Genomic DNA, 16,710 nt, shown 5'->3' on the forward strand with positions numbered 1-16,710 from the left:
AAAATATAATTTTCTTATTTCCTTACTTTCTTCTATATTATATTTTCCCTTATAATAATATTCTCTAAATGCACATGTATATTCATCTACGTAGCACATGTTACATATTGCTAATTTCAATATTAGATTCTTGTTTGTATCTTTTTCTATATTTTCTTCTTCTTCTTCTTCTTCTGTTGCCATACTACTAAACTCATCTCTTATAGCTGTTTTATATTTTTTCAATATTTCTATTGGTGATGCTTTAGTTGTTCCTTCTGTGTTTTTGTTAGATCTTAGTACCTTTTTACTTTCGTCAGTTAAATTTGATAGTCATAATTTTACTGTTCCTATTAATGTTCTTTCAATGTATTCTGGTGTATCTGTTGTGTCTATACTATTATCTAGTAATTGTTTTGATATATACACTACCCATTATTGTATCGTCTTGTTTGTATCTATTACACAGTTTAAATCTAAGAAGTTGTAATTTTTATTAACTATTTATTTTTGTGTCCATCTATATTCATTGTTTGGGTTGTATCTCTTAGGCTTATCTTTGTAATTATATATTGGTTTTCTTATTTTTGATATACTAGATAATATTTCTAATGTACTAGGTATTATATGTTTCTCGTCCTTTTTATCAAGAGTATTTACTTCTGTGTTTGTTTCTTGTATTTTTTTTATTGACTGCTTCTTCTTTTTCCTTAATTTCTAGATCTTCTATTCTTTCTAAAATTTCTGTATATGTTTCACTATCTTCTGAATCATAATCATTTGTTTTTTCAGTAGCTATTGTATTTACTTAAAATTCATTGGCCTTTAATTCTTATTTTTTATTTGTAATTTTTCTTTAAATTGGTTTATTTTATCTAATAGTTTTTGTTCTTTATCCTTTTCGTCTTTTTCTCTCTGTCTTTTTTCATATAAATCTTTTAGTATTTGCAATTCCTTTTCTAACTCCGAAATTCTATTATTTTTGGTTTCTTCTATTTTCCGTATTTCATCCGTAGTTTATTGTTTTATCTTATCTATTTCTTTTTTCCTGTTTATTTCTTTATTTTTTTTTGCTATCCTTACCATAGCTATTAACTTATCTTCTAATTTTAATTCTTTTTTTTTCTAGCATTAAATATAAATATTCACCTATTTTTTTATATCTTCTTCCTAAATTAGAAAAAACTATTCTTATTTTTAATCCTTCATAGTTTTTATATATTTTTTTCATCTATAATAAATTCTTCTTTGTTCATTTTATCTACTTAATTTTATATAGGTTATGTTGATATATGTATTCTACGCTATCTATTTGTGATTCCAAATGTGATATTTCTTCCCTTCGTGTATTTATTGATTCTTGACATACTCCAACAATTATGACATATTGTAGCCTTTCTCTTCTTATTCTTAATTCTCTTCGTTTTTCAGATATTATTTGTTTTAGTTCTTTATATCTTTGTGATTTTTGTGTGTCTTGTCCATTTGTTAGTATTTTAACTACTAGCTTTGATACCAAATTGGGGGGTTAAAAGTGGGTTAGATACCTAACGTATAATTTCATATTGGTTAAATGCTTTATCATAACATTCCTTTGTGATTTGTTTTAATCTTATTAATTCAATACTTACATTCTTTTATAGATTTCTTTCTTCTATATGGTCTTTTATATTTATAATTTTTTACATAATATCTTTTTCTTGGTTTTTTATATTTATATTGGGATTTCCTAGATTTATTATATTTCTTATGCCTTTTTCTTTTCTTGTAATATTTTTCTTCCCATCCAAATTGGGGTGCTATTTTATCTTCACAGCATGCTAAATTTTCTATTAATGTTTTTTTCATTTTTATTTCTTCCCTGTATTTACACATATATTCCTATACCATTGTTGTAAAAATTTTGTTAAAATATAATTTTCTTAGTTCCTTACTTTCTTCTATATTATATTTTCCCTTATAATAATATTCTCTAAATGCACATGTGTATTCATCTACGTAGCACATATTACATATTGCTAATTTCAATATTAGGTTCCTATTTGTATCTTTTTCTATATTTTGTTCTTCTTTTTCTGTTGCCATACTACTAAACTCATCTCTTATAGTTGTTTCATATTTTTTCAATCTATTGGTGATGCTTTAGTTGTTCCTTCTATGTTTTTGTCAGATCTTAGTACCTTTTTACTTTCCTCAGTTAAATTTGATAGCCTAGACCTAAACTTACTGTAACGCCCCGAAATATCATCCCGAGACGCTACATGGTGCCCAAAGCTACACGTAGCCTCAAGCTAACCCTTTAAGCCAAAACACTATCCTTGGGTTCCAACACAACAACATACATGCTACGCTAAGGATATGTATATAAGTACATATCATATCACATCGCACATGGCAGGGAATATCATTAGACTGTACATATATGGAATGTCTATACACAAACCAACCCAACAATACACTAGTCTGACATAGCCTCTACACAGCAAAATCAACGAGCCATTGGGATAAACCCCCAACTGACTCAACAGACCAAAAGGATCACCAAACAACAGCACCAAAACTAGCCTCGAACCATGAGGACTCACCACTGAAGGAACGTAGATGCGGCACTCGAATATCACTATTGTGGCTGCGGCGGAGTACCTGAACCTACATTATGGTAAGAATGTAGCCCATAGAGAAATATGTGGGTCAGCATAAGATACGTACTGAGTATGTGGGGGTGCATGCAAAATATAAATAATATCATAAATTTCGTAAAAACGTACATACGGACCATAATGACACCCTGGCTTAAGTGACATTGAGTCATGCAACTCATAACACCTTAGATAGGAAATTTAGGAGAAAAACCTCATAAATCATTATAGATCATCATAGGCAACTTGACATACCACATCAAAACTCGGAGTGACTCGGTATTTCAATAAACATGATTTTTATGGACAGGAGAGTTTTCTATAACCAACAACCCCACGTGAGCTACGTGGAATACCAATGTTTGAAACCCCCGTTGGCGGGAACGTCATACTCTTTTCCAGGGAGTATGACCTTAAAACTGCAATAATCACAATCGAGCTCTCTGGCTAATAATATCATCATCAAACAACCCTGGGGTGGCATATAGATTTGGGGAAATACCAAATTTCCCTCTCGGTGCTAAGTACTACTCCCCGAAAAGCTCAGAACATGTTAGGAATTCCACTTCAAAACGTCTCAAGGGTCAGCAATGATAACCAAAATCATGTATCTTTCTCAAATTATTAAATAATCATTTGTGGATCCCTAACTCGACTCAAATCAAGAATATTTTCCCACATTGAAACGTATCACCTTTTTAAACCACCACAACATCAACAACACCAAAACAATGCCAAGGCTCATCATAGCCTTTCAACTTCAACATCAACACGCCTCAATTCACAATCCAACTCACATTTTAAAGACACTTGAAACAATAATCAATAGTAGGGATACATAATTCTCGATACCAATTATCATGTCATAATACGGAAGTAATGGTATAATTGTATAAATCAAGGTTTAATAATTCAAATCATCGTATATTCATAACCAAGTAATTTTGGACACAATTGCATTTCAAAATCATATATGTACCAATTTACAAAATTTCATATTTCATGGATAATAATATGAGCTATAAAATCATATTTCCATTCCATGGAAAAACATGTAAAATCTTATATCAACATAAGTAAATAAAATTCCGGGCACAAGATCGAAAGGATAATCTAGTTCAAAAACCCACATACCTTGAAATTGACCTCTTGATTATGGAATCCTGTTCACACGAATAAGGGGTGCTCCTCGAAGGTCTTGAGATGATGAGTTCGATTATAGGATCAAATTTGAATTTCTACGGTGAAATTGGAAGATATTTTGAGCACAAAATGGACTTTAACGGAAGAACATGAATTTTATGGCTCAATATAGGTATGAATGGACAATTTTCGTTCATGAAGTGAAGAGATAATGACCAAAATGCCCTTAAAAAATCAAATAATTGTCGAATCTGTCCTTTGGTGGACTATTTTGATAGTCTGAAGTAGATCAACCACAACGTTTTACTTCGATATCCAAATTGGATGAAACCAATTTCATTAGAAAGAGGACATATATTTTCATTGATATATAGTATTTCACCCAGATCATTGTGTACGAGGAGTTATGATCGTTTGAAGTTGACCCAAAAATTCACTTTTGATAGGATGAAGTAGATCGACCATAACTTTTTGCTCCGATAGACAAATTGGATGAAATCAATTTCATTGGAAAGAGGACTCACAGAGCTTTCCATTGACATATAGTAGATCACCCAGATCTTTATGTACAAGGAGTTCTGATAATTTAAAGTTGGAGCAAAAATACTCCAGGCCTCAGTACTTTTTCCTGCACGTTTTACTGTTTACTACTATTCACGGTTCGATCGGAATGTTCAAAACTCGTCACTCGGGTATCTGTTTTGGATGATCCACATATCGTTAGAAAGATTATTCGACACTCTACGCAATGGTGGGTCATAATCTAAGACATTCCGCACGAAAAATTTATAATTCATTCTCGGGGTATTACATCATCCCCCCTTGGAAACATTCGTCCTCGAATGTCGATGAGTAAGTCAGGAATACTATGGTAATAAGGATATCGAGCGAAACTACCTTGCTCAAAACATATGTTTCATATTAGATTTCCGATATTTAAGAAAACACACAAGCTAAGATAAGTATAGTGATAAGGATCGAATCAAAGAAAATGATACCTTCGATACGTTCCGGATTCGTAGAGAAAAGATGAGGGTATTTGGTATGCATTTCCGCTTCTACCTCCCATGTCGGACCCTCGACGGATTGATTTCACTAAAACACTTTAACTAAAGGAACTTCCTTTCTTCTTAGCTTCCGAACTTGATAATCTAGAATCTCAACCAGAAATTCCTCAAATGAAAGATTATTCTGGATATCCAAATCCTCGGAAGGTTCAATTACAACTGAGTTACCAATACATCGCTTAAGCATGGATACATGGAAAACCGGGTGAACATTAGACAACTCCGCAGGCAAATCAACCTCATAAGCTACCTTCCCAACACGACTTAGAATCCTATAAGGGCCAATGTAACGGGGACTAAGTTTCCCTTTCTTTCCAAACCTTTTCACCCCTTTCATGGGTGAAACCTTTAGATATACCAATCATCAATATTAAACGCAAGATCTTTTCTCCTCACATCCATGTATGACTTCTGATGACTTTGAGCGGTTTTCAATCGTTCTCGAATCAACCTAACTTTTTCCATAGCTTCAAACACAACATCAGGTCCAGTCACAGCAGCTTCACCAACTTCAAACCAACCTATGGGCGATCTACACCTCCTCCCATAAAGAGCTTCAAATGGGGCCATTCCAATAGTAGCATGAAAGCTGTTATTGTAAGCAAACTCAACTAATGGCAAGTGCTCATCCCAACTACCTTTAAAGTCAAGCACATAAGTTCTCAACATATCTTCTAAAGTCTGAATGGTTCGTTCGGCTTGACCATCGGTTTGAGGATGGAAAGCAGATCTTAAACAGACTTGGGTACCGAGATCCTTCTGAAAATATTTCTAAAACTGAGAAGTAAACTGAGTACCCCTGTCAGAAATAATAGCCAAAGGGACTCCGTGAAGTCTGACGAGTTCCCAAATATACAGTCTAGCATAGTCTTCAGCTATAAAAGATGAATGCACTGGCAAGAACTGAGCTGATTTCGTTAACCGATCTACTACAACCCAAATCGAATCATGATGGCGATGAGAAAAAGGTAAACCAACCACGAAATCTATATTCACTTTTTCCCACTTCCAAGTAGGAATGCTAAACTCTTGCATCAAACCACTGGGCCTTTGGTGTTCTATCTTAACTTGTTGACATGTAGAACATTTTGACACAAATTCTGCTATGTTCCTCTTCATACCGTTCCACCAATAAATTTCCTGCAAATCATGATACATCTTAGTAGCACCGGGATGAATGGAATATCGCGTGCCATGTGCTTCCGCCATAATTATTTGCCTCAATTTATCAAAATTTAAACACAAAGTATATCTTGAAATCTCAACACACCATCTCCCCCTTGGGAGAAAACCTCTAAATTTTGGTTTTTAACGGATTCTTTTAACCTAACCAAGGTAGGATCCTTGTCTTGCTTCTTCTTCACTTCCGAAATGAAAGAGGACTCGAAACCACTTTGAACTCCTACGCTACCCTCAGCATCACCAAACAACCTAACTCCCAACCTATCCAAGTGATGCATCTCATGGGCTAACTCTTTCTTATCATTTTCTACATGCGCTACACTACCCATAGACTTCCGACTAAGGGCATCCGCAACTACATTTGCCTTGCCCGAATGATACAAGACACTCATATCATAATTCTTTAATAGCTCTAACCACCGTCTCTGCCTAAGGTTCAACTCTTTCTGGATGAACACATACTGCAAGCTTTTATGATACGTGAAGACATCTATGTGCACACCATACAAATAATGTCTCCAGATTTTCAAAGCAAAGACCACAACAGCTAATTCAAGGTCATTAGTAGGATAATTCTTCTCATGAGGCTTTAACTGTCTAGAAGCATAGGCTATAACCTTACCTTTTGCATTAAAACACAACCCAAACCCACTCTAGAAGCATCATAGTAAACCATAAAACCATCAACACCATCCGGCAAAGTCAACACAGGGGCTGAAGTGAGTTGAGTCTTCAACTCCTGAAAACTCTTCTCACAAGATGCTGACCAGAGAAACTTCACTTTTTTTTGGGTCAAACGGGTCATATGAGACGCAATAGAAGAAAACCCTTTGACAAAATGACGATAATAACCAGCTAGACCCAAGAAACTTCAAATATCAGAGGGAGAAATAGGTCTAGGCCAACTCTTTATAGCCTCTATATTTGGAGGATCAACTGTAATACCTTCAGAAGAAACAACATGACCCAAGAATCTACGGACCTTAGCCAAAACTCACTTTTGCTAAACTTGGCAAAAATCTGATGAGCCCTAAGAGTTTCTAGCACAATTCAGAGATGGTCCGCATGATCAACCTCACTTTGGGAGTAAACAAGAATGTAATCTATGAACACGATAACAAATAAATCCAAATACTGCTTAAATACTCGGTTCATAAGATCCATGAAACTCGAAGGACCATTGGTTAACCCGAAAGACATCACTAGGAATTCAAAATGACCATAACGAGTTCGGAAGGCTATCTTAGGAATATCACATTTCCTAACCTTGAGTTGGTGATAACCGGATTTAAGGTCTATTTTTGAAAAATAGCTAGCACCTTGCAGTTGATCAAACAAGTCATCAATTCGAGGAAGGGGATACTTGTTCTTGATAGTTACCTTGTTAAGTTGACGGTAATCAACGAACATACTCAAGGTACCGTCTTTTTTCAGCACAAATAAAATAGGTGTACCCCAAAGAGATGCACTGGACCTTATGAAAGCTTTATCTAGGAGATATTTGAGTTGCTCTTTCAACTCTTTAAGTTCAGTAGGAGCCATACGATACAAAGGAATGGAAATAGGTTGAGTATCGGAAAGAAAGTCAATCCCAAATTCTATCTCTTTATCAGGAGGTACTCCAGGAAGATCTTACGAAAAAACATCAAGCAACTCGTTAACAACACTAATCGACTGAATGGTCGGGGTTTCAGACTTGGTGTCTTTAACCCGAACCAGATGATAAAAGCAACCCTTGGAAATCAACTTCCTAGCTTTGAGATAGGATATAAAATGGCCTTTAGGAGTCATAGAACTCCCGGACCATTTGAAAATAGGCTCATCAGGAAACTGAAACTTAACCACTCGAGCACGATAATCTATAGATGCATAACACGAGTGAAGCCAATCCATACCTAGAATGATGTTAAAATCAACCATATCTAGCTCCATCAAATCAGCATACATAACCTGATGAAGGACAATGATGGGACACTTCTTATACACACTCTTAGTAATAATAGACTCTCCTACCGCAGTAGAAACCAAAATAGGCTCAAAAATCAGTTCAGGATTCGTTTCAAAGTTTACAGCAACCAAAGGTGTCACATAAGAGAAACTTGAACAAGGATCCATCAATACATAGACATCAAATTGGAAAACATGGAGCATACCAATGACAACATCAGGAGAGTCCTCCTGCTAGGACTCTCATGATGAGGTGGTATAGCATAGAAACGATTTTGGCATTGATCGCCAGCAGTACTAGATAAAGCACCCTGGGGAGGAACTGGACGGGCTACGGGAAATGGAGCACTGGTAGCCTAACTTTGGGGACGGACATCACAACTCCGCTGTCTGGCATACGAGAAGTCTCTAAGTATGTGGCCCAACTTGCCATAACCAAAATAGCCTAGCTGCCCCATATAACACTCCCTAAAATGATCTTTACCACACTTAGCACACAAAGGAGGATGAGGCTGGTTGCTTACACTATCCTAAGACCTGGAAGGTACCGACCTATTTCCAAGCTCCTGCCTTCCCCGATATATGAGAGCACTAGCTGAGAAAGCCGCATGTATTAATGGACGTCTCTAAAACTGAGGGCGACTCCCTCCAGAGAATCTAGTCTGACCAGACCCGTTACTCCAATCTGACTCTTTTAATCCCTCTTACTCTTTCTCTTTCCTTTATCTTGTCTGACTCAATCTGTCGGGCATGAATCATTAACTTAGGAAGATCAATCTCCCTATTAATCATAGCAGATCTACATTCTTTCACTACATAACTCGACACCTCAGTTAGAAACTTGCTCATACTAGTCCTCGAGTCAGCCATCATATTGGAAGCGTACTTCGATAGCTGATTAAACTGAAGACAATACTCCTTAACCGACATGGAGCCTTGTCTCAAATTCGAAAACTCTTCTATCTTAGCTTCTCATGACTAAAAAGAAAAGAATCTATCCAAGAAAGCATCTTGGAACAATTGCCAAGTCACCGAAGCGGTATCTTCTTCTCTACCCTTATTCCACATCTGCACCCAATCATAGGCAACATCCTTCAACCGATAAGAAGCCAGCTCCACACTTTCTTCCTCGGTCATGTGCATAATCTGTGTAATTTTCTTCATTTCATCAATATATATCTGCGAGTCCTCACCTGCTCTCGACCCATGAAACTCTGGAGGATTCATCCGCATAAAGTCATGAATTCGTGTTGCTGCCGAATTATTTTCTTATGGAGGTAGAGTGTTGGCCTGAGTATTGGCGGTAACTGCCTGGGCTAGTGTCTGAAAAGTTTCCCGAAATTCAATATGGGATACCGTCTCATGTAATGGATCAAAGGGTTGAGGTTGGTTGTTGTTTCTGCGAGCTCGATGTGGAGGCATTTTCTGTCATGAGAGCTTACGAGTTAACAGAAGAAAGAAATAGTTGTAAGCACGATAAACTCTTTTAGAATGAAAGAAATGACTTTTCCTAAAATGTCCCGTAGCCTCTTGTTCATAGATGTGGCGCGCTACACACCGATGATCAAGACTCTACATAACGCGGCTTTTCAGACTTCCTAGGACTCTTTAAACCTTAGGCTTTGATACCAAGATTGTAACACCCCGAAATATCATCCCGAGTTGCTACATGGTGCCCAAAGCTACACGTAGCCTCAAGCTAACCCTATAAGCCAAAACACTACCCTTGGGTTACAACACAACAACATACACACTATGCTAAGGATATGTATATAAGTACATATCATATCACATAACACATGGCATGAAATATCGTTAGACTGTACATACATGGAATGTCTATGCACAAACCAACCCAGGAATACCCTAGTTTGACATATCTACACAGCAAAATCAACGAGCCATTGGGACAAACTCCCAACTGGCTCAACAGACCAAAGGGATCACACAAAAATAGCACCAAAACTAGCAACTTGGTCCTCGAACCATGAGGACTCACCATTGAAGGAACATAGATGCGACACTCGAATATCACTGTCGCGGCTGTGGCTGAGTACCTGAACCTACATTATGATAAGAATGTAGCCCATAGAGAAATATGTGGGTCAACACAAGATATGTACTGAGTATGTGGGGGCGTATGAAAAATATAAATAATATCATAAATTTTATAAAAATGTACATACGGACCATAATGACACCCCTGGCTTGAGTGACATTGAGTCATGAAACTCATAACAACTTAGATAGGAAATGTAGGAGAAAAACCTCATAAATCATTATAGATCATCATAGGCAACTTGACTTACCACATCAAAACTCGGAGTGACTCAGTATTTCAATAAACATGATTCTTATGGACAGGGAAATTTTCTATAACCGATAACCCCACGTGAGCTACGTGGAATATCAATGTCTGAAACCCCCGTTGGCGGGAGCGTCATACTCTTTGCCAGGGAGTACGACTTTAAAACTGTAATAATCATAATCGAGCTCTTTGGCAAATAATATCATCATCAAACAACCCTGTGGTAACATAGGTTTGGGAAAATACCAAATTTCCCTCTCGGTGCTAAGTACTACTCCCCGACAAGCTCAGAACGCATTAGGGATTCCACTTCAAAACGTCTCAAGGGTCGACAATGATGAGAAAAATCATGTATCTTTCTCAAATTATTAAATAATCATTTGTGGATCCCTAACTCGACTCAAATCAATAATATTTTCCAACATCGAAACGTATCAACTTTTTAAATCACCACGACATCAATAACACCAAAACAATGCCAAGGCTCATAATAGACCTTCAACTTCAAACTCAACACGCCTTAATTCACAATCCAACTCACATTTTAAAGACACTTGAAACAATAATCAATAGTAGGGATACATAATTCTGGATAACAATTATCAAGTCATAATAAGGAAGTAATGGTATAATTGTATAAATCAAGGTTTAATAATTTAAATCATCGTATATTCATAACCAAGTAATTTTGGACACAATTCCATTTCAAAATCATATATGTACCAATTTACAAAATTCCATATTTCATGGATAATAATATGAGCTATAAAATCATATTTCCAATCCATGGAAAAACATGTAAATCTTATATCAACATAAGTAAATAAAATTCCGGGCACTAGATCGAAAGGATAATTTTGTTCAAAAATCCACATACCTTGAAATTGACCTCTTGATTATGGAATTCTGTTCACACGAATAAGGGGTTCTCCTCGAAGGTCTCGAGATGATGAGTTCGATTATCGGATCAAATTTGAATTTCTACGGTGAAATTAGAAGATATTTGGAGCTCAAAATGGACCTAGGGTTTAGTTCTCTCAATGTTTTTGATGGAAGAAAATGAATTTAATGGCTTAATATAGGTATAAATGGACAATTTTCGTCCATGAAGTGAAGGCATAATGACCAAAATGCCCTAAAAATATCAAATAATTCTCGAATTTGTCCTTTGGTGGACTGTTTTAATAGTTTGAAGTTGATCAACCATAACATTTTACTCCAACATCCAAATTAGATGAAATCAATTTCATTAGAAAGAGGACTCTCATATCTTTCCATTGATATATGGTATCTCACCCAGATCATTGTGTACAAGGAGTTATGATCATTTAAAGTTGACCCAAAAATTTACTTTTGATAAGCTGAAGTAGATCGACCATAACTTTTTGCTCCGATAGACAAATTGGATGAAACTAATTTCATTGGAAAGAGGACTCATAGATATTTCCGTTGATATATAGTGGATCACCCAAATCATTATGTACAAGGAGTTATGATCGTTTAAAGTTGGAGAAAAAATACGCCAGGCCTCAGTACTTTTTCCTGCACGTTTTACTGTTCACTACTATTCATGGTTCGATCGGAATGTTCATAACTCGTCGCTCGGGTATCCGTTTTAGATGATCCACATATAGTTGGAAAGATTATTAGATACTCAACGTAATAATGGGTCATAATCTAAGAATTCCATACACGTTTACGCATAAAATTTCAACGAAAAATTTCTCGAGGTATTACACTTACATGATGATAGACATTATTATTCAGATTGGTATTATTCAGATTAAAATGATAAACTGCGAATACTTAGAATATTGGAGAAAAGATATGGAAGAAATAAGGTTAATAGAAATACTAATGAAAAAGAATTTAATTAAATACATTAAAAAAAGATATGGAACATATACAATAGCTTAAGAATAATATAGAAGAATTAATAAGATTAAAACAAATAACAAAGGAATGTTATGATAAAGCATTTAAAACTGAATATCTTATTGGATATTTGAGAGAATTTTTAATTGTTTACAAGGAAGGCTTGCTCTCCATGGAAAGACTTGCCTTAGATTACCTAATGGCCTACCTATTTATAATCTAAAAACGCGTAAACTATTCCTACTTTACATTTGTCCTCCTTTTTCAAAAAGTAAAAATAACTTGACAAAAAGTGCTGAAAAACTAAGTAATAATTAATGTACATGTCTCTTTTGTAACTTTTTATCTTGTCGGGGAATCTTCTTTATTTTCTCATTGAAATGTCCTTTTTATGTCACTTTCTATCTTCTGTTGTTTTATCTTCCAGCTAGCTTTTTTCATCCTTATCTTCTTGGTTGATTTTCCTCCGTTTCTTGTAGTTATCTCTATCTTCTTTTTCATAGGTCCTTTTGTAGCTGCCTTGATTGATTCTTTTATTCTAGTTGGACTTCTGGGATAACATTATCTTCTCTATTGCATCTTGAACATAGGTGATCTGGGTATTTGTGTCCTGTTAGCATACAGTATCTGGTCAATAATTCTTTTAAAATGAATTCTTTCTTAATAACTACTGTAGTTGATTGTTATTCTGGGTTAAGTAATGTCATTATCCACCTTTGTATTTCTTCCATATCTAACTGTCTTAGTACTTTTGAATTTGAATAATTTATTAACTAGTGTCTTGAATAATAGCTCAATATCGGGTTTCCATTGAGATAATTATTTGCTAGTTCTTGAATAATCATAGATATTCCAATAATTTGCTTGTTTGCGTAGAAATCTGGTATGTTTACGTTAGGTATTTATTTTTTCTGTTCCATGTCTTCTGGTATGATCATATCGCTGGTCAATCCAATTTTTATAACTTGTATAACTGGTTTGATTTCATCATATAATAGTTGAATATAATAATATATCGTCTATGTATACTATACAATTAGGTAATTGTTTAAAATAGTTATCAATAAAATGTTGATACCTTCCTGGTGCATTTTAATATCCAAATAGTAGTACATTCCATTCATAAAAGCCTTATGGTACTGTAAATGCAGTTACCTTTTTAGATTATTCTTCTATTTTAAGTGATAAAATCCTGACTTACAATCAAACTTGCTAAAATAGTTATATCCTTTTCTTTGTCTTCTTTTTAATATCTTGTTAGGTATTGGGTAATTATATGTTATAGTTTTTGCATTTAGGTTTCTATAGTTAATAACCATCCTGCTTTTTCCTTTTTCTGTTCACCTTATTTATTTACTATAAATGTTGGGTTAGTGTGTTTACTATTACTTTTCTGTATATATTGCTTTTCTAATAGTTCATCTATGTGTATTTTAAATTCCTTTAAATCATCAAAATTATATGTTAATGGTTTTTGAGTTATTATACTATCTTTATTTACTAGTTCAATTCTTACAGTAGTTTTATGTTTTTTCCCATACTTTTAATGGATCTTCACTATACAGTTGTTTTAATTTATTTTTATTTATTTCTACCTTTTCTATTGAAAATATGGTCATTTCTTCCTTATTTATTGAAAATATTATTAGTTCTATCATAACTTTAGTGGTTTTTATATTTTTTAATTTTTGCGTAATTTTTTCACTACCTTTTATCCAATCTGTTTACTTTCTTATTTTGTTAGTAACTCTTTTTTTCTCTAACCTTTTGTTTACATGGTGTTGTAAACCACCAGTGTGTTTTAGTTATTATGTGCGGGTATAGTTTATCTAAGAATGACATTCCTAAAAGCATATCTTTTGATGTTAGCTCATAATTATAAATTTCTTCTATTGTTAGTACTTTATCCCATATTTGTATTTTTACATTTCTAGCTTTATATGTAATTAGGCTTCCTTCATTATTAAATCCTTTAACTACTATTGGTATTTTTAACTTATCCCATTTACTTTCTGGTAAACAGTTATATATACATAGATCGGCTTCTGCTCTTGTATCTATCGTAGGTGTATAATATTTATTATAATATTCTTCTATTATTATTTTCATAAGTACATATATTTTCATATTAAAGATCTTTTTATTAATAATTTTTCTTTATTATATGTTATGTTTGTTTGGGTGTGTTCTATATTGTATGGTTTTGCTCGTTCTAACCATTTTATTCCTAATATTATATCTGCCTTTTTTGTTTCTTCTTTCACCTCAAATTCGATTTTTATCCTCCTGACTCCTATTATAATTTTCTTTTTGGTCATATTTTTAATAATTATTCAGTTTCTTGGTAAATCTGGACATATATTATTATTAGTTTTGATTTCTTCAGTTTTTACTAAATTTTTCATTGTATAATTTTCTTCCTATCCTGTGTTTATTAATATTAAATATTCCTTGTCATCCATCGTTCCTATTTACGAATTGCTCAAAAGGACTTTGTATTTGTATTTTATTTATTTTGTTTTTTCCAGTTATCTTATGCTTTGTTGTTAATACATATAAATTTTTACATCTGGCTGTAAATATTTTAATTCCTGGGTTAACTCTATTCCTGATATTTTCCAATATAGTACTAATGATTTATCTATATTTTTATCTGTGTGCCAACCATTGTAATTTTAATTTACCATAGCATTTTATGTAGTTCATCTTTTTTTTTTTTTTTGCATAAACCCTCAATATTCAGAACATTTGATAAAAATAATAGAAAAGAAGGTGAATGCAATATTTTACACAAAAATTCTTTCATAAAAACAAAAATTTATTAAAAAATATCATACCTTCTAAATTATGACCGGTCAAGTATAGGCAATCGAAAGAGAATCATCTTTAAATTATATCATTGTTCGAAGTAATCTGAATATATATCATAAGAATATTATTTAATCTACATAATAATTACAAAGATCTATCGCGAAGGTTAATTACAAGAGAAGAATGAGAGAGATTTGGTAATCACTCAACACACCTCAACACGAATGTGTGAAGAATATTTGCGCTCATCTAAGTTGAATCTTTTTCTGATTCATAACTGTTCATTGCCTATTATAATTGCAGTCGTTAATTTCCTTTTCACAACTCTTAATTATTTTAATTGCAACCACTATCTATATATGTATATATAAAAACAGAGGCAGAAGCATCGATTAAGTCAAGTGTCGGCGTAAAATTGAGCTAAGTGCACAATTCTACGACAAGGTTAATAATATTGTCATAAAAGTTTTGAATTTAAAAATTAGAGAGACTTACATTTGAAAATATTAGGATTTTTTTAAAAAGAGATTATCATTAGATTGAAACAAGAAACCTAACCACACACCAGAGACAACAAATAGATCTTCCAAAGAACAAGACCTTTTTTGAATAGGCCAATTCATTTGGTTCCCTGTAGATTCACTTATATTCTAATTCAAAGATCAACGCCCTAGCTATGTGTTTTCACATTGAATTATTTGCAGAAGAAGAGATGTCAAAGGGGCTTCTTACTTCCCAAATAAATCCTCCAGTATCTATATATAAATGCTGTTTTATCAAGAATACGCAAGAAAAACATTCGAAATGTTAATTAATCAGCAGAGATATCTTAGAACCAATAGTTCATTATCTAATAGATCATTTTGTTCTAATACTCTATCCGAGAGTTATCAATATTTATTAAATCTGTTCCACTCTAATGGAACGCTATTGGATCAAATGATAAAGACATTGTTGAGAAAAAAAAGGCTTTTTCTGGATGAAATGAAAATTGGATTCATGTAACAGGATAAAAGTTTCTCATTTCTTTGTCAGAAAAATATGTGGCCATGAAAAAAAAATTAAGTGGAAAAAAATTGACCGGATGGTAGTCGTGAAAATGCTTGTTTCTTCTATTTTGGACCTTAGCTCCATGAAAGAATATGCTACTACTGAAACACAGAAGAATTGAAATCTTAGATCCAAACACTACGTATGTGTAACGACCCGATTTTCTGGAACCAAAATGTTACACGGTTCTCATTTCCGAAGGACCACAAGCTAACCCTCTACTGATATTGTACCTGAACATGGCATAATATAAATAATAAATATGAAAACTGGCCATAAGGTTCAAAAAATAAAAAAAATACTCAAAATTGAAAACTGAATACTGATACATCAGTCCGAAAAGCTTCTAAACTGTCTGAACTGTGGAGTTGATGGGACATGTCCCCAACTAACTCCGTCTACTGAAAATAAACTAAGTCCAATATGATAATAATAAAAATAAAGATCATCCTCGACTGAAGAGGAATCACTGCTATGTCTACTGCTGCTGACTGAGACTGAGCTGCTAAGGGTACTCAGGATCTCATGCCTCTAAACCTATGGTGTCAAATAAAACACCAAAATGAAAATGCGTCAGTACGGGTATGTACTGATCATGAAGATAAGGTTAGGCTAAATGCATGGGCTTATGCATGAACAATACTTAACTGAATAATCACGAGAGTACTGAAAGAGAGCACATGCATAAATGTACAAATCATAACTGAAA

This window comes from Capsicum annuum, unplaced genomic scaffold (assembly GCF_002878395.1).
Source record: "Capsicum annuum cultivar UCD-10X-F1 unplaced genomic scaffold, UCD10Xv1.1 ctg82541, whole genome shotgun sequence".
Lineage (NCBI taxonomy): Eukaryota > Viridiplantae > Streptophyta > Magnoliopsida > Solanales > Solanaceae > Capsicum > Capsicum annuum.